Below are 23,661 nucleotides of genomic sequence, written 5' to 3'. Positions count from 1 at the left end.
TATCAGTCCATAGCTAACGTTTGCGGGAGCCGGGAGGCCTTGGAGGTAAATCAGACAACGCAAAGACTGGAGCAGGAGGGTTGGGGGGAAAAAGAGAGGCAACTTTTCCTTGGGAGCTAAAGAATGCTTACTTGTTGGTGGGTGTTAGGCCCTGGAAGAGTGTCTGTCAAAGCAGGATTCTCCATGGCTCAGGTGTGTGCCCTGGCACGCGTGCCTGACCTTCAAACACTAACCCCCAAACGCCTCCACGCGAGGCTAGCAACCCAGCAGGCTTAGTCTACGTCTGGTGTTTCACCGCCACGCGCCGCCACGTGCCGTCGCGGACCCGCCCCCTGCTATTCCCGGCCACGCCCCTCACACGCGGCTTTTCCAGTCGCGGCCCGCGGCCCCGCCCTCAGGCGACCTCCAGCACTGCTGCCCTCCCTCCGGTGTAGCCACGCCTCCATCCGCGGGGCCACGCCTCCATAATCCGGGCCCCCGGGGCCGCCCCGCCTCCAGGCCGCTCGCAGGCGCGGGGGCGGGGCCCTGCGCGATGACGTGGGCGGGCGTGCGCGTAGACGGCCCGCGTCCCTGTTAGTCAGCGGAGCGGCCGAGGCCGGACGTTGCGGCCGAATCGCGGAGCCGCGAGCAGGGCTGAGTAGCGGCCACGGGCACCGCGGGACGGCGCCGCTCTCCGCTACGGACTTCCCGGTCGCCGTTGGCTGCACTGCCGGGTGAGTGCGCGGGCGCCGCGGCTCGGGCGGCCGCCGCCTTCCCCCGGCCGTGACCCCCTCCCGGGAACGCGCGCGGGGCGGGGGCGGCGCGGGAACAATAGCGCGGGCGGCGGGGGCAGCGGGGGGCGTGGTCCACCCCGCGCGACCTGGCTTAGCCGCTCCGGCCCGCTTCCACGTCGCGCGGGGGATAATGGAGCGGGTGGGCGGCAAATTCGGAGGTGCTCCCGCGGAGGTCGGGCCAACGCGACCGTGCATACTCCTCCCGCACCCAAGGGGAGCGTGTTTGGACTGTGGGCGGTTTCTTTGTGCGGACGTGAGTGCGGCGACGCCGAGAAGAGCCGGGTAGCCGCGAGCGCGCCGGCCTACGGGCCGCGCCTTGAGAGGGGCGCCTGGCGCTGACCTTTTGACTTTCCCCCACCGCTGTCTCTTTGTCTTGCGCGTCGATTCCCGGTCCAGACTAGGTAGTACCAAGTCTGTTTTAAGGTGCCATAAGGAACACTGCATTTTCATTCCCAAAAGTTCCCCCATCCCACCGGGAATTTAAGAACATGTTGGCTTGCACGATGTCCGGTAGTTGCTATTTTTACTTCTAAAATTAAGTGGTCTTTTCAGTAGAATTCTAGTCTGTCGGCCTATTGTGTTTTGAGATCAACACCTTTTGGTCAGTTAGAACATCTGTTTATTTCGTTCATTCATTTTGGCAACTGTTAGTTCTGTATCCAGATGGAGAAGATGGGAAGGCCAAGAGGAAGACCTTAATAATAGGGTACTATGGAAGAGAATAGATGTGCCTTTAAGTGAGCCGGTTATATAAAGGATGTATGTTAAGTAAGGTATTTGGCTCATTTTACTGGAACTTCCAAGGGTAGTGTTACGTTAGGAAGAAGAGCTAGGTTTGGCTTAAATATATATACCATCATTATTCTTAAATTTTGCATCTCTCCTTCCCCCGGTTTTTTTGTCTTTGGTAATGGTTACCTCAGTTCTCTTGTTGAGACTGTTAAACCTGAGGGGTTTGCTGCCGTGTATGACGAAAGCAAGCAAGCAAAATGGTACTTAGAGGCGTATCTTGCATCATTCCTCTGGCATCTAGCATGGAAGTCATACACGTTGGGTTGATTAAAAGACTTTTATAGACAAACATTTGAAGTTAAGCCTTAAATCTCCACGAAGTTTCAAAGTGTCACATGTTACCCTCAGGTGGCTAATCATAAATTAAAAGAGGATATTACATGTTAAGACCACAGAGGGTTGTTTGGAATCACTTTTTTTTTTAACTTCTAAAGGCCATTATCTATCCTAAAACCACCCCTGAAATTTTTTTGTATGTAGTTAATAAAGTAGAGGATTGTGGGGTGACTGTCTATATATACATGATAAAAGTTGAGCATTATAAAGGTTGGATTCTTTGTCCACTTCCAATATTTTAGCTAGGGCTTTCTCTAATCGTATGTATGACTACATCCAGACACAACAGTGGTGTTCCACTCAGACTCTAACGTGATTGCATTTGCTCCCTTAAAAAATTATTGTCGTGGATGTGTGTGTCTGATGTCTTGGGGGAGGGGGTCACATGTGCCAGAAGACAGCTGTGTGGGATTGGCTGTCTTCTTCCACCTTTATGTGGATTCTAGACATCAAACTCAGGTTCCTAGGCTTTGAGGACCAGACCCACTGCGCCATATTTATCCTTTTATGACTATTTCACAAGGTTTTACTTTTATTTTTATTTTATTTCTGTAAGTAAAAAAGTACAATAAGCTATTTAAATGTATTTTAGAAATATTTGATTTCTAGTAGTTGAGAGTTGCTTAATATTTTAGAGGTGCTTACTAGGAAGGTTAAGACTTAACTTGTACTCATCCACCTCACAAAGCATATGGGTTTAAAACTCCAAGGTTTGGCACATCTCACTATTTAAAAAAACATTTCTTCTTGATATGAAAGTAGTTCATAAGAATTTACTGTAAACTAGAAATGAAAAATAAGAAAATGACTATTACTATGAGATATATAGGTCTTGAAGTTCCAAACCTTTATTGCTTTACCTAGTTATCCAGAAGGGATTCCAGAATTAAGAAATTATATGAGTGATTCACAGACAACATAGATTCAGTTAGGTTTTCTAAATTCTGTTGTTTAAGCAGTTTTCTTGAGATTTACTTCACATAAAAGAGTTGCCCTTAGAGAGTATACTTTTTAGTGGTTTGTAGTCTATTCCTATAATTATTCATTGATCAGCACTACACTATTCTGGAGCATCATTGTGCCACACAGAACCCCACCCACCCCTTTTTTAAAAAAGCTGTCTGGTGTTCAAAAGGAAGAGAGTATGGATTCTGTTAATAAATACATTCCCTTAATGACTTTGAAAAGACTACCCTTTAATTGTCATGGCAGACATGAAAACTGTATACCTTGTACTCCTTTAAATTCTGAGAGAAATGACTTGGAAAGGAAATTAGTGTAAGAGTAAATTGAGCCATACATGGTGGTGAATACTTGTAATCCTAGGATTTGGGAGGCCAAGGCAAGATGAGTTTGAGGCCAGTCTGGGCCGCCCAAGCTAAAGAATAAATTGTACCAAAATGAATACAGTTAGAATCATAATTATTTGTTCCATGAGTGATATTATGGAAATGTCCTAGAGAAGATACTAGATGGCTAGTGAAACAGCAATTGTTAATAACTAGCCATAAAGCATCCTACTGGGAATTAAGGGGTTGATGAATAGAACCTGCTCCTTGTTGCTTTGCCTCGTGTGTCAGTTGACAAATTTGAATCATCTCCATATTTGAGATGCTTTGCTGCCAGTGTAGAGGTATAAGGTCTGACTTAGGTGCCAGCTCTCTAGAAGACTGGTCAAGTCATGTCGGGCAAGGAATTCATAACCTGTGGAGCTTTCCACATGAATCACTTGCCTATTTGAGCTGTGATGCTTCTTGTCTCAGTCCTGATGACTACCTGAGCATCCAGTAGCTGTGCATTCCTACCCTAGTGCAGCTCTCCCAAGCTTTGGGTTTAGAAAAGTGTTAGCCTTCAGAACTTACTAAAAGGTGGTAGAAGTACTTACATGAGTCATCCCGCCTTTCAGAACAGTATATGGGAATAAGACAGTCCAGGAATCAAGACTTACGTTTCCTTGGCACCTTGCCATCAGCAAGGGTGGAGCCACCTCTACAAGTTGTTCATTGGAGTTTTTTGTTTTTTTAAAATGTATTTGTAATTCTTTTTTTTTTTCTTTTTTTTAGACAGGGTTTTTCTGTATAGCCTTGGCTGTCCTTGGCTGTCCAGGACTCGTTTTGTAGACCAGGGTGGCCTTGAATTTACAGAGATCTGCCTGCCTCTGTCTCCTTAGTGCTGGGATTAAAGGCGTGCGCCACCACGCCTGGCTTCACTGGAGTTCTAGAGTGACTGGAAAACTCTAGACAAGAAAAGAATCCAAACATTGTTAATTTGTCTCTAGTATCAGACTTACACAACAGTTTTTGCCATAAGCTAGAATTTTTTGAATGGTAAATTCTATTTGTTTCACAGCACCATGCCTTCTGATGAAATACTCTTCCAAGACTGTGGAATATGTGAAAATGGGGAGTTCATTAACCCCAAGAAGTTTATGGTCACAAGAGGGGACTTAAATCATAGTTACACAGTGAATTATACTCCTTTAAAGGATGTGAAAAGCCTCCCCGACCAGAGTCTGCTGTTTGTCTATGAACAGTTTAGTTTTTAAATTTGTGTGTATGAGGGCTTTGAGAAAATATGTGCCATTCTTTTCTGTATGCTGTGAGTTACATTACAAATAGACCAATTATCATTGTCTCTTGTTAGGTCTTCAGAGATTTCAGATTTGGTTAGGATTTGCCAATTCTTTAAAAAGTTTAGGAAATAAAACTTAGGAAGTGGCTACCATGACTTTAGGGCCATCTGATCTAAGTCCCAGGCCCATATTCCACATGTAACTAATTCTGTGACATTGCTAATTCAGGTTGTATAGCATATCTCAGTCAGTTTTTATTAGCCCTTAGATGAGAAGAATAATATCATGCAACCCATAGTATCCTCAGGTTTATATTAAGGCAATGTACAGACTGCTGTGGTTCTTGGGTGGTAAATAAAGCAGTTAAGGAAATTTGAGTTTTCACTTTTTTTTTAAAGCTTTGAATGAATGCAAAATGTCAAGTAAATTTTAAATCATTTTGATGTCAAGTGCATATTTAGGTGCTCCAGGATATGCTAGTTGTTTCTGTCCACATCACTAGTAGATTTGTTAAAAGTTTGAAAATTTCAACTAACCTGAATTGACTGAGATTATTTGTGTTAACATTTGGACCAGTAATCCACTCTGCCTTAAAATTTGGAAACTCTCTAAAACTAAGTAATAATCTCTGGTATAAAGCCATTCCTTCTCCCCCTTTTAAAGCCATTTCCTACAATAAGGTATTCCCTGCGCTTTCCTAGGTTTATTTTGGCGAATATCTGCAAAGTAGGAATCTAAGAGCTGAGAATAATTCTAATCATGTAATATATTTGAAGAAAATGTAATGCTCTCATTTATGTTTAATCATACATATATATATATAAATGGTATGTCGCATTTTTTTGTTCCTTCTTAAGGATAGCAACTGTGAAGACACTGATGTTACCTGAGCCAGAATACTGAGAACATACTCTATGCCACTTGAGGTGGTTAGCACTGAAGTAAAGTCAGTCTCCCTTCTGTGGTCTGAATCTAACTTCACAGGGGATAAGGACAAGTATGCCTGTCCTAACAGAGAAGCAAACATTTTGGCCATTTCATTAGGAATTCCTTTGCCTTTGAGACATTTGGAAATGTTCCAGCCTTAGCATGGCTTAGTCTACCTTTAAAAAATACAGCTTGCTGCTGCCATGCTCATGTGCTCCTTTCCATGTGCGAAAGCCTGAGACTCATGGAGGTAGGGGATGCTCAACTACCAGAACACAGTAATGAAGCCAGGTGTCAGCCCCTGTGGGCGTGGCTTTGGTGGCAGAGGAGGCTTTGGTGGCAGAGGCGGTAGAGGAGGAGGACCAGGAGGCCTCAGAGGCTTTGGTGGAGGACAAGGCTTTGCTGGAGGTTGAGGTCGGGGCTTCTGGGGCCAAAGAGGAAACCAGTCAAGGAAGAGTGTGATGGTGGAACCACGTCAGCATGGAGGTGTCTCTATCTGTTGTGGAAAGGAGGATGCCCTTATCACAAAGAATCTGGTCCCTAGAGAATCTGTGTCTGGAGAGAAGAAAGTATTTCAGAGGAGGATGACAAAATTAAGTATGGAGCCTGGAACCTCTTCCGCTTCAAGCTGGCAACATCAATCCTTGGCGGTGTAGACCAGATCCACATCAAGCCAGAGCTACCTTGGTGCAGCCTTAAGTGCCACTGTCTCCCACGTCTCTGATATTGTCAGCCTGGATGGTCTGCTCTATGCAATTGAGTTCTCCCACTGCTCTGGCCGTGACCTCATCAACTTGGCCAAGAAGAGGACCAACAATATACCTGTAATTGACGATGCTCGGCACCTACACAAATACCGCATGCTTATCACAGTGGTGGATGTGATCTTTGCCAATATAGCCCAGCCAGACCAAACCCATATTGTGGCCCTGAATTGCCCACACCTTCCTGCGGAATGGAGGACATTTTGTAATTTCCATTAAGGCCAACTGCATTAACTCCACAGCCTCCACAGAAGCTGTGCTGTCGTCTGAAATGAAGAAGATGCAGCAGGGGACCGTGAAGCCCCAGGAACATTTGACACTGGAGCCCTATGAGGGAGACACGCTGTGGTTGTGTCCACCCCCCAGGTGAAGAAGTGAAACTCAGGGCTGTCTAGAATTGGGTGAAAAAACAGTGTTGCTACTGTTGGACGTGTGGATTTTGGTTTTTGGTTTTTTTTTTTTTTTTTTCCCTATTAAAAGACTCGTCTGTCCAAAAAATTATATTGCTTGCTTAATAAAGTACAGAAAGCAAAGTATGTTTCCTAATGTTTGGTTATAGTTGAAAGTGTACAGAAGAATCAAAATCATAAAAGGCAGACCTCAGTAAATGTGTTCCAAAAAGAGTATTGAAATACATTTACAAAAAGTATGAAAAGCAAACGGGAGAGAAGGCATTGCTTGTACTGGAGTCCTCCAACTTGTATTGAGGCTCTGAAGGTAAAGCTTTATCTGTGCTCAGAGCACTTAAAAATTAAGTCTTTCTCCAGTACTGAGACGCTTTCTGATGCTCAGAGGACCCAGCCTGCCGACCACCATGTTACTAGGACAGCCCCACACACCTGCCATGCCTGGGAGGACTCCAAAAGCACTGAGGATTTCAGAGTTCTTGAAGGCTGTTTGTGAGATAGGAACTCATATTCCCTGACTCTTGAGAGGATGGACCTCTTACTCAGAAGTTAACTGAAGGTGAGATAGAGGGGGGAAAGCTGTTGCTGCAGACTAGAGAAAGGGTCACTTTGCAGCTAAAACAAATCCCAAAGCAGTCTGACTTTGTTTCACTGAGAATTTATTTACATTTCATCTATATTTTGACAGAATGGTACATTTCAAAGACTTAAAAAGTGATGCACACTGTGCCAGCCACCCAGTTCCTTTACTTGGAAACAGTGTTCCTGGGGATCCTTCCAAAAATAGTTGATTTATGTACCAGTAAATGTAGATCTCTCTTATTCAAAACCCAGGGTGGGACTGTATTTCAGAATTAGGGCTTTTTCTGTAAGATGAATTTGAGAAAGATGATACAACGTGTCTACCACTTTGTGCAGATCCTGATAGGTATATCCAACCTTTTGAGAGTGACAAGACCTTGTCAGGTATAAGGCTCACATTTTAGAACTGGGCATTGGAGTTTTCTCCTCAAAAGCAATAGCAGCTTCAATGCAGTGTTTTTAGAAGACTTACTGTTTGGTGTTGAGCCACCTTCATAGCTAGTCTCAGCTACATGCAAGCTCCTGGGCCACAGGTAGAACATAATGTGCATGTAATCAGACACACTAATAAAGCATAGACACTACAATAATTGGCACAAGTAAAGATTATGAAGTCTCTTGCCAGTTTTGTTAGATTCCCCCATTGTAGAGGGCACACTTATTTTTTAAGAAACCTTTCACTTTGGTTTTCATGGATTTTGCTCTTTCCAGGAAGGGAATCATGCTGAATACCATTCTCCCTCTACCTTTGTATCTAAGTGTTGCAGATTTGTTGTCCTTTGCAATTTTCTTTTTTCCTTAATAGAGCTTAGAGGTTACTTCATGTTGCTGTATTACATTTTTAAAAGTAGCTTGTGGTATTGCATTGGTCTAGTCTGTTTGGCCTCCTATAATAAAATGTCATACACAGGGTAGATTAAACAACAGAAATAAAGCTCTCACGCTGACCAATTGGTTCCTTTGGTGAGGGCCCTCATTCTTCTACCTGCATTCTCACATGAACAGAGAGTGCTTTGGTCTCATATTCTTCTAAGGGCATTAATTCACCCTTACAAGCTCATCTACCATTACTTCCTAGTGGTTTCATCTGAACTGCCATTTTGGAGGTTATGACTTTGACACATGCATTTGGGGGCAGGCACAAATATCAAGTGCTTAATTTCATTAAGAAGGTGTGTCATTTGCTCAGGTGTATTGACACATGCCTTAATTCTGATGTTCCTGAAGCAGAGGTAAGTTGTATATCCGTGAATTCGAAGCTAGCCTGGTATACATAGTGAGTTCTAGGGCCACCTATTAAGACCCTGTCTTAAAAAAGGAAGAAGTGCTACTAAATTAACTTGCTCTTTGTATTTGTTTTGTTTTGTTTTAATGTGCAGTTAGGTTGTTTTGGACCAAGTAGATTATCTTGTGTACATATCACTTTATATTATGTTTAAAATGTATAGGATAAACTTGTAGAGGTGAAACTGGTGGCTCTGAGTATATGAGCATTTGTAGTTTTGATATTTATTCAGTTTCCTTGCACCAGAACTGGGTAAGGATAACTGCTTCTTTGTTGCTTTTAGGAGTGAGGTTAAACATCATGGAAGGGCTATTTGTATTTGTTTTTCCCCTTAGGAACTGACCTTATCCTTGATTTTGTTGTTCATTTTCTTAGATTTGCAAAATCTAAGGGATTTTGCAAAATCTAGGGAAATGGCTCCAGGCTGGATTTTGGAAATGTGTTTTCTAAATTTGTAAATTTGTTGTCCTTTCGTAGGGTATGATTTTATGTATGTGACCAGATAATCATCCAGTTGCTTCAGCATTACTTAAATAAATATGTATTTTTTGTCCTACTGATTTAAACTGTTGCCTTTATTATTTACTGAATTTCCATGTGTGCTTGAGCCACTACTATTCCCTTGACCTGTCTAGCATTTGGAAATCAAGTCATTCAGTTTTAATTGCTTCAGTTTATGGTGTGCCTTCTGGTGGGGCTAATTCTCTTTCATTTAATTTCTTAGATACTTCCTGGCTTCTGGCCTGTTTGTGTATGTAAAAATTTTTAAATTTTATCTTTACTTAAAATTATGTGTGTATCTGTGTAGGGAAATTGAGTTTGTGCACGGTAGGATGTGTGTGTGCGCGCATGAGGGAAGAAGAGTGTCAGCCTGTAGAGCTGGAATTACAGACAGGTGTGAGCCACTCAATGTGGGTGCTGGGAACTGAATGTGGGTCCTCTGCAAGAAGAAGGGCATATTTCGCCCTTGTCAGAGGATTGGTGCTTTCTGTCAGGTAAGAGAATCAGTGTGTGCTCTTCCAAGGAAGCTTGCCCTCTGGAAGGTGAATACTATTCTGACTCTGATCTCTGTGGTTTTTGTTTTTTTAATGAAGTAGAGCATCAGGCAAGCAGAATAGGATGGGAGTATAGGGAGTTTGAAGCACTGTGCCAGGTTCATTTAAGGTATGAAGTCTTGAATTTAAATCTATTTAAATCTATCAGTCTGGTTTGTGACCTCCCTTCCCCCAAATACATTATTTAAATTATTATAACGAAATAAAAGTAAGGCACTCAGTTTTATTCAGGGTAAGGTTTTTTTCAGGTTTAACACAGTTCTTATGGGAATCAAAACCAGTAAGAGATGAGAAAGCTCAGTGGTTAAGAGCACTTGCTGTTCTAGTACAGGACCCAGGTTATATTACCAGGACCCACATGGTGTGGCTCACCCCTGTCTCTAACTCCACCTCCAGGAGGTCTGACTTGAAGTATGCACATAGAACACCTTCATGCAGGCAAACACTGATAGACATAAAAATAGATAAATTATTGTTATTGTTAATTTTTTGACACTAGATTTTCAGTATGTGGCCTTGGCTGGCCTGAACTCAGTTAGCAGACCATGCTATCTTTGAACTCACAAAAGTCCATTTTCTTGCCTGTGCCTCCCTAACCTCCACACTTGGCTAAATAAATCTTTAAAATAAAACAGTAGGAGGTATAGAAGATGGGTACATAGATATAATTTCCAAGAATTTTCTAATGTGAGGGTTGGCAGGTTTGCAGTCTTCAGCATAAGTAGGTAGGTGAAGAACTTTAGACTAGAGAGGTTCTCAACCTTCCTAATGCCGCAACCTTTTAATAAAGCTCCTCATGTTGTGGTGATCACAAATCATAAAATTATTTTCATTGCTACTTCATAACTGTAACTTTGCTACTGTAAAGTAAATGTCTGTGTTTTCAGATGGTCTTAGGTGACCCCTGTGAAAGGATAGTTTAACCCCCAAAGAGGTCATGACCCACAGGTTGAGACTCTCTGCTTTAGACCGATAATGTGCTCTTGAGACAGAATTTCATCTTCGGCCAGTTGGAGGGCTGCCCACGTTATTAAAAATAATTTTCTGTGCTTAAAGTCTTCTGGCTACTGATATTAACATCTGTAAAATATCTCCTTAATAGCTCTTAGATTTGTGTTCAGTTGAATAACTTGATACAGTAGCCTAGCAAAATTGACACAAAACTGATTATCATACCAGCTTAGCACAAAAGAAGGAACTAAGGAAATAAGGCTTCTTTCAAAGAGGTGCGGAGAGAAGTAACAGAGAGTCATGGAATCTGACATGGAGGAGAGAAGGTTAAGTCAGCATGTGCATAACAGAAGGCATAGCATAGAGATGCTAAATTTTTCTATTAGTATTTGATGGGGGAATTTCACGAGGGTAACAGTTCTCAACCTGTAGGTCTCTACCCTTTTGGGGGTTGCATATTAAATATTTACTTATGATTCCTAACAGTAGCAAAATTACAGTTTTGAAGTGGTGAAATGATTTTAAGGTTGAGGTCACTACAACACGAGAGTATATTAAAGAGCTGCAGCATAGGAAAGTTGGGAACCACTCCACTAGAGCATCACTTACTGGCATTGATAATGCCCAAGATGATCCTGGATGTGGGGTCCTGTTATGGGAATGAGAGATATATTTGTGGAATTAAGATGCTGAATTAAAGAGAATGAGGCTGGGAGTGTATCTCTTTGCATTTGCTTAGCCCTGAATTCCATCTCTAGCACCATATATATGTGTGTATACATAAAAGGGTTAGTGTGCATGTATGAAGTCAGCAAGCCATGATGGGAATAAAGATGCATACGTTTCATGAGCTATCTGCTTAGCATTCTACATGAGCGAAGGAAGGCAGATTACATCTGGGAAATACTTATAGATGTACTATATAAGTGTGCTTGTTACAGATTGGAAATTTTGGAAAACAAAGGGTAAAGAAGTGGGTAAAATCAGGGATTTATGGAGCACTTTTGGCAGTCTGAATTCAAGAAGTAAACTAGAACTAGGGTGGCAGGGATGTGAGATGTGATGATCGGTTTCTGTGGTAGGAACAGAGGTTCTAGTGCTCTAGGAACTCTTTGGCAGAGGTTTTTTTGTTTGTTTTTTCAGAGGGGTGATAGGGTCTCACTGTATACTCCTGTTGGCTGTCTTAATCTTGTTAGAGACTGAGATGTTTCAGAGCTAGGCCCTGGCTTCTAAAAAGACTGCTTTGTTCTATGTTTTCTTTGCTCTTGGAGTATGACCTAGCGTAAGGCAAAGTATAGTTAATTTCTCCATGCCGTACTATGTTGGCCTTGACTACAGTATTTACTCCTCCTTAACCTTGTTTATCTGTTGAGAGTTCATCTTCACCACCTTGTTGGAATTGCCAGACAGCCTGGGAGACAGTGGTTCTGATTCCAGATTTTCTTACTTTATTAGATCCTGGTCTTTTAGAGTGAAGTCACTCAGATATCTTAAGTTTTTGTTTTGTTTTTCCAAGTTTTCCTGGGAGATTTTTTAAAAGTATTATTATTTTATTTTTATATTTTTAGTGTGTCCACTTTTTTCTAGTTTCTCCCAATGAGATAGTATGAGTTACCTAGTTCATAGTTGTGAGGAAAGTGATTTGTTAGTCTGATGACATAGTAAAATTCCTCCTTTGACATTTTAGGGTATATGGCTTAGTTCTTCCTCAAGGTGAGATTTGAAGTACTAGTTGCTGAGCCTTATTTATCACTTAGTAGAAAAGAGAAAAATGGGATAAGAAAAAAAAATTAAAAGAGAAAGGTGAGGCCTGGACAGATGGTTCAGTGGTTAAGAGCATTTGTTGCTCTTTCAGAGGACCTGGGATCAGATCCCAGCATCTACATGATGGGTCACATCCCATGAAACTCTGGTTCCATTTTTCACTTCTAACTTCCACAAGCTCATGTACACACACATACACATTAAATAAATACATATTAAAAAAAGAAAGATGGCAGAGGAAACTGAATTTGCAAAGTTTGTGAGTATCAGTGAGAGAAAGCAGTCATACACAAAGGCACCTGGCATAGGTGGTGACAAGCTCTTACAGTAAAGGGCTGTAGAATCCCACTCACTGTAATGGAGGCATTGAGAAATCACACTGAGGTGAAATTTTTAAAAATTTCCACAGAAATCCTTGAATGATCTCTGAATTAGTAAATGGAAGAGTCAACATTTCTGTGTCTACAACTATTTGTTAGTATGGTAAAGGATTGCAGAGAAGTTTGAAGAGGAAAAGTAGCGTTTGTTGTGAAATGAGTTACTGAAGTGTTCTGTTTTTGATGGTTTTCTCAGCAATCTTTGATGAAACCTTTGGAAGATAAAATTTGTTTCTTAAATTGATTGCCTATCTTTACAGGGCCTCATCTCTAAAAGTTAATGTTTCCTAAGAGTTGGTTTAAAAACATGGTTTCTTTGTTGCCCTTGTCCATACACTCTGCTACTACTGTTTGGTTGGCTACTTGCTTTCCTTTCCTTTTTGGTCCCATATTAACTGATCCCCTTACATAACTTCTTTAGAATACTTATATACAAACAAATTGAAGTAATATAATAGGGAACACCTGAACTGTTGTCACTCATACAGTAGTAAACATTTCATTCCCCCTCCTCAGTGACTTTGAAAATTTTTGTTTTTTGAAATGTTCTCACTGTGAAGCTTTGAGTGGCCGTTACTTGATTTGTAGACCCGTTAGACTCTCCTGTTTCTGCCTCCCAAATGCTAGGATTATAGAAATGGGCTTATTATAGAATCTGGTTTGTTTGTTCCTTCAAAGCTCACTTTGCTGCAGCCAGGTACTGTGGGACTCTTATGAAGGTATTTCCATACATGATAGTTCATATTTTATATTGGGGAGATCCTGTTCCACCATCTGTTCTGCCCCTTTGCCTACAAAAATAAATCTATACCTGGTTGTCTCTAGCCAGGGTTCATACTTGTTAACCCACTAGAGTTGTCCTTGCCTCTGATTTTTCCTTTCATGATGCTGGGTCCTTGAACACACCAGGCTAGTTGTCTGGTAGATGATTCCCACACTATGGATTTAGCTGATTGTTTCCTCCTGGTGGTTAACTTGTATCTTTAGGGACTGCTTCTAAAGACAGAAGCTTGGCTTTGCAGACTGCATTGCATTTAGAGTTTTCCAGCTTTGATGCTACTCTGTACTCTGTATGTAAGCCAGGGCTTCAGGTCATGGCCTAAAGTATGGTCGTGTCAAGTTAAGGAGGTATTTTAGCAGAGGCATTAAAAAGAGCAGAACTGTCTTCATGCTTTTAGTAATTGATCAGTGTGGTGACACTGTGGTTCCCTGTGTCTTGTTTCCTGGTGGTCTTTACCTGCTACTTTTAGCATTCATTGATTAGTTTTGGTTGAATCAGTTATTTCATTTAGTCTTGAAGAACAGTAGGGTTTTCTGTTTGGTTGTTTGCGTTTGTTTGGTTGGTTGTTTTTCCTGACAATCTTTTTGAGTCTGTTACCTAGCTTTCTATTCTGTTTAAAAACTTTCTGAAGCCTAGTGCAGCAGTGCACACCTGTAATTTCAGCATTTGGAGTTTGAGATGCATAGCAAGACCCTGCCCCATCCCACCCACCAAAAATTGAAAGAAAAAAAAAATCCTTGAACTCCCAAGTTCTTCCTGACAAAAGAAAACGAGTGCTAATTTTTCTTTAATGTTCCAACTCTGAAAACTGGTTTATATTCATTGAAAGAGGTGTCAAATAACTTCTTCCTCTTAGTATCACAGAGATAGTTTGTGTGTGTGTGTGTGTGTGTGTGTGTGTGTGTGTGCGCGCGCGCACGCGCGCATGTGTGTATGTACATGAATGCACATAAAGAACCTTGGGTGTTCTCGGGTCCTAGCTACCTTAAGGTAGGGTTCCTAACAGATCTAGCACTCCCCACCCCTGCCAGCCTAATGCTGCAGTTATATAGGCACACCACCATACCTGGCTTTGGATGTGGGTTCTGGGCATCTGACCCAGGCTCTCATGCTTGTGAGCAAGCACCTTACCAACTTAGGTGTCTCCCAGCCTAAGATCTTCATTTTCTTTATTACTGTATAATATTTCAGTCACTATTGTGTGTGTGTATTTGTGTGAACACATACACTCCTGCACATGAAGTTAATATATTAACCTGTATTTTAATATAGTTTTTTTAAATGTTTTTTAATGTGAGTGCTCCATCTGCATATATATGTATATGCCAGAAGAGGGCATCAGATTCCAGTATAGATGGTTGTAAGCCACCTTGTGGCTGCTGGGGATTGAACTCAGGACCTCTGGAATAGCAGAAAGTGCTCTTATGCACTGAGCCATCTGTCCAGCTTCCTTGATACAGTTTTTTTTTTTTAAGTTTATTTTTACAGGAAATTGGAGACCATATTACAGTTCACATATACCTAGCATGCAGGTTCTCTTGTTAGCATATTCTATTAGTATAGTGCATTTTCTAGAACATTCTGAATGTTGGTAGTACATTATTATAAACTTTAACATTTATAGGATGTTCAGCTTTCCTTGGTTTTTAGACAGGACACCACATTATATTTACTATTCTTCTATGAGTTGCACAGAGGTTCCTTTTTGATGACCTTGACATGTGTCTGTGTATGTCATAGGGTTGTGCGTGTTAGAGGCTAGGAGATCAGTATCTGGTGTCTTCCTGCATAAATCTCTCAGTGAACCTAGAGTTCCCTGGTCCAGCTAGACTGGCTGGCCAAGGAGCCCCAGGAATCCTCTTGTTTCTTCCCTGACACTGGGTTAGAGGCATGGGCCTGGCTTTTCTGTGGGTGCAGGGGATTTATAAGGTTCTCATGCTTGTGCAGCATGTACCTCCCCCCACCCTCCATATTTAAGTTCTGGCAAGGAAATTGGCAAAGATACGATACCATTTTCATCACATGTCAAGGCTACACACTATATAGTTTGCTGCTAATGCTGTTGACTTTGATCTCTTGGCTAAGGTGAGCTTGTTAGTTTTCTTACTATAAAGTTCCTCCCCCTCCTGTGGCATTTGGAAGAGGTGGCTTACATAGCCTTTGCTTAGAGTGGGAGAGTTATGTTATAAAGATATCTGTCCTCCTAGTTTCTGAAGGTTTTATCATGAATGGCTGTTAGATTTTGTCCGATTGCTTTTGTGCAGCCATTGCTGGAAATCATATGACTTTTCTAATCCTACTTGATCCTAATGAAGAATTCCTTTTACACTTTGTTGAAATTCATCTAATGTTTTGTTGAGGATGTTTGCATTGTGTGCATGCAAGTTACTGGTCTGTAGTTTTTTTTATCTTTGACTGGCTTTGGTGTTAGGATAATGTTTTCCTTTAGACTGCATTAGGACATTGGCCTTCTGCCTGTTTGAGATTATAAAGAATTAGAGGACTGGAGAGATGGGTCAGTGGTTAATTAGAGTATGATCCACTTATAGAGGTCCTGGGTTTGCTTCTCAGCACTCACATGGTAGCTCACAATCTCCTGTTAACTTAGGTTCCAGCTCTAATACCATCTTCTGACCTCCATGGTGCTAGGCATACATGTGGTATACATACATAATTGCAGGCACACATATATATAAGATAAATAAAAAGAGAGAAAATATTCTTTTTTTTAAGTGCTTACCAAAATTCACTAGTGAAATCACTGGAACCTTGTGCTTTATGCTTAATAATGTGAATAACTGCTGGTTCCAAGCTCCATTCAGGTGGCTGATTCTTTGTCTTTTGTGTACATGCTTCCGTTTAGGTTATGTTTGTAAGAGCTTCGCTGGGTTATTTGTTTCACAGAAATGGTTCGTGTCATCTCAAGTTACCAGTTTGTGGGCTCACAGTAATTCATAGTATTCCTTTGTTATTCTTTAAACGGGGGCTGCTAATAATCCATGCGGTCTTGTACCTCACTTCATAGGCCATTCTTGCCTCAGACTCTTTATTCTCCTGCCTTAGCATCCTGAGTGTTGGGTTATGAATGTGTGCTATCACACTTGCCCCTTCATCATATTTCCTGTGTCATTTGAGACAGTTATGAAGACCCCTCTCTCATTTTTATACTAGTAGCTTCTGTTCACTCTTCTACTTCTTTCCTCTTGTCTCTGCATTCCCTCCACTTGCTCACTAGTACTGTGAATCAAACCCAGGGCCTCAGTCTAGGCAAGCAGTCTACACCCACCAGCATTCTTTTTAAAGAGACAGACACTAAGTGAACCAACTGGCTTTGAACTTGCTGTGTAGCTCTTGCAAACCTTAAAGTTGTGATCCTCCTGCTGCAGCCCCCTTAAGTAGTTGCAATCACAGGCTTGCACTACAAAGTTGCTGTTTCCTCCTTCCCTTCTTTTTTCCTCTCAAACTACTACTTTCCACTTTTGCCTGCCTATTTTTCAAACAGGCAGCTTTTGGTTTTTGTTGGTTTCATGTTTATTGATTTCTACCATGTTTTTTCTTGTGGTACTTGCTTTAGGTGGTGTCAATAATTTTTATGTAGAGTATTCCATGTTTATTCAATGAGAATTCCTCAAGTTGGTTTCCCTATCATTTTGACCAGACATGACTGCTCACTGAGTGCTTCCTTGCTTGCTGGCAGAGTGAATGTTTCACTTGTATTTACCTCGCCTTAACCTGAAACACTCTCTTTCTTTAGGAAGTTGTCTTCAGACTATTTTACACGATTGTCCCCTTTCTTTCTTTAAACTTTGAACTGATTTGCTTCTTAGGATTTGGGAAGCTTATGCAAGTGTGACTGAGACTTTTCCTCATTGCAAAAAAGGGCATTTTCCTGCTCAGTTTAGGTAAGTTAGTGATTTGTAGTTTGGCAGCTAAATCTTACACTAGATGAAGAGACAGTTGAATACCAAATGGCTATACCCTTTTAAAAAGGATATAATTCACTTTGTAATATTTTGGGTTAGCTGGTTTGGTGTTTGTATCTCTATAATTTGCCACTTTTTAAAGCATTAGAATTTTAGTTTAATGAAAAAAATAAATAAAAAAACAGTACATAACTACTCTTCACAAATAGTTGTTTATTTACTTTTCCCAACAGCCTTTGGGTAAATATTGTTGGTCCTGCCTCCTCTTAGTTTTACAGAAGGGAAATTAAGGCAGGATGAGATCAAGTAACAAGGCTATAATCTGATGCACAGTGAGGCCTGTGATTCTGCATCATGTTCTTCCATCTCCTGTTGATTACAGTACAATAGGTGTCACTCTTGTTACCATATTGTCTTGGTTTGATATTGCAAGGCCCATTTATTTAGGCAAAAGTTTGAGATCCTTAAATGGAAATCTCTAGAGCTACTAATCCTTTGAATTAGTGTTCTTTGCTGCAATTCTGTTTGGCCAACAGATAGACATTTCATGAATAATGACATTTCTTTCAAAAGATTGAGACTTTAAAAATGCATATTAAATCTACCTAGAGTATGTATTTTAAGATATTCTGCTGTGGTATAAAGTTAGAAAAGGCTAAAACACTTACAACAGTTTATATTTTTGTGTATAGTTACTACTAGAGTTGGAAGATTTTTATTTTAATAGAAAAAACATGTTTTATTCACATGACCCACAGTTTTGGGTCAGAATTTATTTATTTATTTATTTATTTTGATATGTTGACATGGCACTCCTACATCCTCTTTCATGGCTTATTTTTGCCCTATCCTGTACTTTCCTAAGATTACTAGGCTTTGCTGGTCACTCCCTCATGACATACTGCTTTTGAAAGATTTTGCTTTTTGTTTTGTTGTTGTTTGCAACCTGGTTAGCCTGAAACTCACATCGTAGTGTAGGCTGGCCTTACACTCACAGAAGTCTATCTGTCTCTGTCTCTTGAATGTTGGAATTAAAGGCCACCATGCCTGGCAACAACCGTTTTGAAAGCTCCCGCATTATATGATTAGAGCAAAATCTTTGGATCTCTCATGGAATGGCTACGAATCCATTTCTGAAATTTTAATTTGTACTTGAAAGTTTGCTGTCGTTGTCAATGAACATTGCTATGTACTTTTCTTTGAAGTGATAGACTTATGTGCCCTATTTCAAGTCACTATAGTTTGTAACTCTAGCACTTAAGAAGCAGAAGTAGGAGGATCTTGAGTTCTGTTAAGCCTGAGTTACATAATGAGCTCAGTCTCACTAACATAACACACACAAAACACACACACCCAAAATAAATAACAATAGTTTGTGTGTTGATAGTTCTTATAAAAATGTTTCATGAAAAAGTGGCTCACAAATAGTTTTCTGAGATGGCTTGTACCTTAGCAGATAGTGGAAAGGAGTGCTTATATAAACTTCCCATATCACAATATAGATAATTTGGGATTCTTACATTACAACAGAATTTAGCAAATTAATTGCAATGTGGAATATGAAATCATGTAATATTTTTATAGTCTATATTAAAAATACAGTGATCTGTCCTCATTTTTGTTGTTGTTGGTGGTATGTTTTTTGTTTTTGTTTTTGGAGACACAGTTTCTCTGTGTAGCCCTGGCTGTCCTGAAACTTGCTCTATAGACCAGGCTGTCCTCTAACGTACAGATACTTGCCTGCCTCTTCCTCCTGAGAGGCACCACAACCTCCTGGGGAACTGTGCTGTATGTTAAGTGAGTCTTTTGCCTGTTTGAGTTTGAAACATCCATGTATTGATCATTTGGAAAATACTGCTTCAATAAGGTGTACCTAAATGTTGCCATAATTTGTTAGATTACATTTGTCATACTGTGGTCTGAGGTCAGAACAAGTGAATAGGACAAATGCTAAACACTTCTGATTCGATACATTTGGTTGTGGAACTGTGGCACAGTTTCCCCTTTTCCTTTGTTGTCTACTTAATGAGCTGTATTCACTGTGTTCACCCAGCTGCTAAACTACCTCTATAGCTATTTCCTCCAGCTGCTATGGTTATCTGCTGGGACCTCATCATTTAACCACCATGTTCTTTGGCATATACAAGATCCAGGAAATCGGGGACAGGCTATGCCTGGAAGTGGAGAGCTAGCCAGTCAGTGGGACAGAGGTTGACATTAATAACTTGCTCATTGGTGGAAATGCCTCCCCTGTTATGCCAGAGGGCAAACTGTAGGAAGCACATCAATGGTAGAAAACCAACTTCATAACAAAAGCCTGTAAGAAGTGCAGCAAAGACAACAGTCAAATCAAAGTCAGACTTGAAGACTAGAGACCAGAATAAGAGTGTTTACGGCAGGGGTTACCAGAGAAAACAAGAATGCCCTTTTAATTAAAAAGCAAAGGTAAACATATCTGATCCTTTTTGGTAAAAACATGGATCTAGAGGCCATGGTTTCTCTGCTGTACTACGGTGATCTCATACAGTTTTCTTTAAGCCTAGTTTGGAAATGGAAGGATGCTAGCTCAGTTGGCAGTTACTTTGGATCATTTATCTATCATCCACATGGTAACAAGATTTAAAGACGGTGGCAGTGATGTCATCTTGAGTTCTGTGTTAGTTTTGACTGATTTGTTTGCACTGGAGTCATTGTAAAGAAAAAGGTTATGTCTTGTAGGTTGAAGATTTGTTTATACGTGTGTGGGCAGGTGCTCTCAGAGGTCAGAAGGTCAGAGGCCTGAGATCCCTTGGAACTGGAGTTACAGGTGGAGAGTGTGCTGTGAGCTGTGTGCTGGAATGCTTACAGTGTCTTACATTAGCAAAGCTGCACTTAGGCAATGAGAATTAAATAGTTGTCAGGCCTAGTGGCGCATGCCTGTAATCCCAGCACTCAGGGATGCAGAGGCAGGTGGATCTTTGTGAGTTTGAGGACAGCCTTGTCTACAAAGCAGTCCAGGATAGACAAGGCTACATAGAGAAATCCTGTCTTGAAAAAACAAACCACAAAGAGGGGGGGGCGGGAGGAGCGAGAAGGGGGAAAGAATTAAATATAATAGAAACAATGTATCAGACTAAAGAAAAGTCACATGATATTTTGACTCTAGTTATGGGTTAACTCTATGACCACAGAGGCAATTCTGATTGGTTGTATTTTGGAATTTGTTTTGAGACAGAGTCCAGCTGTTTAGCTCAGACTGGAACTGTGTAACCCAGGCCGGCCTTGAATTCAGCCTCCCAAATTCTGGGATTATAGTATATGACATCACGTTATAGTTTGTCATCTTGGAAAAAAATCTTGTGTGTAAATATGGTTCATGAAGCTTTGAAAGTTTAGAGTAACAAATTTGCTTTTTCCGTAACATTTTAAAAGCTGTACAGATTTTGTAAGCTACTTTAGAGTTTACAGATTCTGTTACTATTTATACTTCCTGTTGTATTCCTAAAGAGCTACTCCTGTTTAAAGTTGTTGCCATCTGCTGTTATTTCCCAGGCATTATTACTTTTTCATTGAATACTTAACCAAATCAGGCCAGTGTGACATTGGTGGATAGGGAGATGACTGGCACGTATAGGTCAGTAGAACACATTAGAAACGTAGACTTTGCTTCATGCAAGGCCAGTTATGTGAGTTTTGTTTTGTTTGAGATGGGGTCTCGTTACGTTGTTGAGGTTAGCTTCTAGCTTCCAGCCCCAGTCCCCCCAAACAGCTGGGGTTACAGGTGTATGCAGTGAGCCAGCCTCCAGTTGAATTTTGATGGAGTTGCATACAGTTTGCTCGAGCCAGGATGGCCTTTTCAGAGAGCAGTGCTGGAATAATAGTTTGGATATTGATAGGCTACAAAATGAGTCATTACTAAGCCTCCTACTCTATACAAAGTTTTCTCCAAAACAAATTGCAGATCTATCTGTAAATCTTAAAACTACGAAATACCCTCTTCCCTTTGTTCTCACAGTACCACCTCTAGTCCCTGGCAAGAACTAGTCTGATATTTTTTTCTCTAGTTCTATAATTTTTTTTATTGTTTGGGACGAGATTTTAAAAAAAAAAGTCATTTTTTAAACATTCCTTTAAACTATTACGTGTATCTCATTTGTTTTTATTGTGAGTAGGATTTTCATATTAAGGCACCAAAGATGTCTCAGGGACATGACTACTCAAGAAACATTTTACTTCCTTTGGATCTTCATCATTCAAAATAAAACCCTTTAACAACAACAAAACCCACATTAAAAAAAAAAAAATACCTCCGCTAAAACATCAGGAAAAAAAATCTCAGGGAAATAAGCTGAAGAAAGGCATAGAATTTCTGGAAATTTAAGGCGCAGATACTTGAGCTGACTTTTATCCAGGAAGGCATTAGAACATTTTATTTTGTGTATATAAATTCTGCACGCATGTCTGTGCTACAGCTTCATGCATTTGCCATGGAACTCAGAACATTGGATCTCCTGGAACTGAAGTTGCAGATGATCATGAGCCTCCATGTGGGTTCTGGAAATTGAATCCATGTCCTCTGGAAAAGCAGCCAGTGTTATTAACTGCTGAGCCATTTCTTCAGCCTCAAGCAGCATTTGAGGGACTTGAATATATAAGAATGTCTTTCTTGGATGATGAGTTTTTGACAAGTCTTCTGTTATTTGTAACTATTTTAATTGTAAAACACATAAAATTTATCATTAGTATACATACAATATTATGTTCCCATCACCAACTACTACATAGTTCCAAATATTTTCTGACCTCAAAAGGATATCCTGTGTCTGTGAAATAGTCATTGTCTGTCCCTCCTACCCTTGCTCCTGACTGCTCCCGATATAGTTTTTCTCTCTGTAGATCCAACTGTCTTGATTATTTTATGTAGTGTAGCCATATAGTTATATGTCTAACTTAAGTAATGTCCTCAAAATTTATGCATGCTTGTATCCTCTGTCACTGCTTCATTTCCAAATCATACTCCATTGCATGTATGTACCATAGTTGATTTATTCTTTCATCATGAGCTTGAGTTACTTATAGCTAATATGTTACTTAATGCTAATATGAACATTTCATTTATGCATTTTTGGGAGCATCATTTTTTTCTAGTTCTTTTGAGTATAGATTTAGCACTGAAGGGTTTTAACTTACTGAGATACTCACTTGTCATACAATGTTTTCATCATCTTCTCTTTCTGCTAGAGATGTATAAGGACTGATTTCTCCATTATCTCCAGCCGATGCTTATTATCTGTCTTTGTGTGTTATAGCCATCCTAATGAGTATGAAGTTGTGTCCTCTAGTGAGGGAGGATGTACTTATATTAAAATAATTGCGTCATTTCCTTTCCTCCCTCCACTTGCTCCCAGGAACCGTTCTCTCAAATTTATGGCCTTAAAAAAAGTGTGAGTCTATTTCCAAATATATAAATACAAACTGCTGAGTTTCTACACTGTTACTTGTATGTGTATGTTCCAGGGCTGACAATTTGGTATTAATTAACCAATTGGTGTGCTCTTCCTGGGGAATGGCCGTTTCTCTTGCTGTCCTTAGTTGCCTATAAGTCCTTGTCTAGGGTTGAGGCACCATGGGTTTCCTCCCTTCTATGTTAGCATGTCTACTGGTGCCACCATTTTTCAGGTTTTTTGTTTTGTGGTTTTGATTTACACTTGTCAGATTGTTAATGAGTTACCACTTTGCAAGTACTTACTGCCATTTGTATATCTTCTCTGGACAGTTGTGGTTTAGCCTATGCTTTCATGTTAAACTGTCTGAACTCTACGTGTACTTTAGATGTTAGTTACTTTAGAAACAAACAAGTTTTTCAGTTTCAGATATTTTCACCTGTCCTTTGGATTGTCTTTTGCTTCATTTGATGGATGGATTTTAATTTTGTTCAAGTCTGGATTGTCTACATATTTTCATCTATTATTTATTCTTTAGGTTTCTTGTCTAAAACTCATAGTCAAATCCAGAGTCATGAAGATCCTTTTCTTTTGTTTTATAGTTTTCGCTTGTAGGCATAGGTCTGTGATTGTTCCCATTAGTTTTTAAACATAGGTCAGTAGGACTACTTGACTTTTCGCTTGTTTAACGTAGTTTCCAACACAATTATTGAAGACAACTGTTTTTATACTGAGCTGTCACAGCACCCTCGTCAAAAATCAATTAATCATTGGTGTGTGCATTTATTTCTGGACTTTGGCTTCTATTATATTTATCTATATTGTTTGTTCTTATACCAGAACAATGCAAAGTTTTATTTCTGTAATTAGGTATTAAGTTTTGGAATCAGTGTGTGTCTTCTAACTTCATTTTGTGTTTTCAAAGACTTAACTTTTGATAATTTTTCAT

At 40.3% G+C, this 23,661-nt stretch overlaps 1 protein-coding gene and 1 pseudogene across 3 annotated transcripts in view; both read left to right on the top strand.

The window, feature by feature from the left end:
* The first annotated feature begins 546 nt into the window (after positions 1-546).
* Mapk8 (mitogen-activated protein kinase 8) overlaps positions 547-23,661 on the top strand; it is a 69,235-nt gene continuing 46,120 nt past the window's right edge. For 2 of the 3 annotated variants that reach the window (XM_051141847.1, XM_051141854.1), the window contains exon 1: positions 547-713. The gene's annotated coding sequence lies outside the window, so the exon portion shown is untranslated. The remainder of the gene's footprint in view (positions 714-23,661) is intronic. The other variant, XM_051141858.1, reaches the window with a different exon arrangement.
* LOC127187100 (rRNA 2'-O-methyltransferase fibrillarin-like) lies at positions 5,326-6,534 on the top strand (annotated as a pseudogene).

The sequence above is a fragment of the Acomys russatus genome, chromosome 3, assembly GCF_903995435.1.
Source record: "Acomys russatus chromosome 3, mAcoRus1.1, whole genome shotgun sequence".
NCBI lineage: Eukaryota > Metazoa > Chordata > Mammalia > Rodentia > Muridae > Acomys > Acomys russatus.
The sequence above is the reverse complement of the archived record's forward strand: the minus strand, read 5'-3'. Positions and strand labels throughout refer to the sequence as shown.